The sequence below is a fragment of the Acanthisitta chloris genome, unplaced genomic scaffold (assembly GCF_000695815.1).
Source record: "Acanthisitta chloris isolate BGI_N310 unplaced genomic scaffold, ASM69581v1 scaffold27301, whole genome shotgun sequence".
Lineage (NCBI taxonomy): Eukaryota > Metazoa > Chordata > Aves > Passeriformes > Acanthisittidae > Acanthisitta > Acanthisitta chloris.
Genome location: NW_008658067.1, coordinates 15,329 through 17,006, shown reverse-complemented (window position 1 = coordinate 17,006; position 1,678 = coordinate 15,329).

Sequence of the window (1,678 nt, the reverse complement as noted above, 5' to 3'; positions counted from 1 at the left end):
TGAAGAAAGAGGAGAAGCAGAGACCTGCTGACCTGGGGGATGAGTATCACAAAGGGCAGTAGAGTTGGATGTGAAGAGAAATGGGAGAAAGGAAAGGGACGACCTGGGAGAGCATCAGGTAAGAAAAAAGATTGCACCAGTCACTGGTCTAGGTCTAAGTTGGTTCCCTCATCCTTCAGACAGCAGCTTGTCCCTGCTGTCCAAGCTTTTTCTAGATCTGGAGCTGATGTTGGGGCTGAAGCTCTGTAGAGGAAACCCTCTGCCTTGTTTCCAGCTGGCCAAGAGCATATCTCATTTCTGCTCCCCCACTGCTCAGGAGGTGCTTGAAGAGATGCTGGTGGTGGACAAGACCTGCCTGGGTGGAGCAGGCAGGAGGTTTGTCAAATAGCAAGGGAGAGCAGTGACACTAGTGACCCAGACAGACCTGATCCCAGAGCAAACCCCCTGCCTGCCTGGAAGGCAAACAGTATCAGCTGGGAAGGCAGAGCCATGGTGCCTTCTGTTTCTCTCTCCCTGATTGCTATGACGGTTTGCAGATGATGGAGCAATCCCCTGTTGGTGGAGAAGAGTGGGAGGGCAGAAGGTAATGGATGGAGCTGAAGAATCCTAGGTAAGCAAAGCTTCTGGAGCATCCTATTTGTCCATTAGTCAATGTGTCAGCTCTCTCACTTGCCACATCCCCTACAGGCAGGAAATGAGCAGCACACAGAGCGTTTCTGGCATGGGGATTTGACATCTCTCACCATCACTAAGTTTCGCTGGGAAAGGGGGACTTGGAGAGCCACTGTCAGAATAGTGTTCCTGCTGCTATGAGATGCAACCTAAAAATAGCACTTGGAAGCTGCTGAGGATCAGACATTGCAGTGCTTGGGCAATGGCTTGGTGCATTTCCTAGCCAGGAGCTGACTTAGGAGGGAAAGTCCTGTCCTAACAGAGCCTCCCACAAGCATCCTGCCTGCATCTGGAGGATTTCTGGAGAGACAGGCACTCAGGGTGGGTACTTTGCCATCTGGGGGACCAGTCTGCCCAATTCTGGCTTCAGCTGGAATCCCCATGGCATTGAGCAATGCAGCTGGTTCAACAGCAAGGACAGGCAATAGCAACCATGTCCTTCTGCCACTGTATTTGTGCTGCCAAGTACTCTGGTGCTGCATGCACCCCATACAGTCAAACACTTTCTGCTCACAAAGATCAGATTTTCAAAGCTATCAGACTCCTAAATATACCAATAGGTGACTAATGGCTTCTAAGTGGATTGTCCTCTAAGAACCCTGAGGAATACAAAGGGAGTGAGATAAGACAGGAAGAAGGTTCAGGGCTTTGTATCATTTTAGCAAAAGCTGCAACTCTCAAGTGTTTTGAAAGAATGTGTTTAATGTCTAATACTCATTTCTAATGAAAAACATGAAATACCTGAAGTATTTCAATTACTTTATTGATTGGTGTTAAAAAGTATATATTGCCAAATTGTGTTCTGTTGTGGTTCTGCAGCAGCTGAGAAACACCATCCTTGGCAAGTGTTTTCACAAGTGGGTTTTTTATATTCCTCTAGTTTGCCAAATGCAGCTCTGTGAAGTTCAGTTTACCCCTATCTATTTATCTTCTAAACAAAGCACCAAAACATCACTGCAGCAGATAGAGGAATCATCTCAACTAGTATCCTTCTGATGGTCTTAAA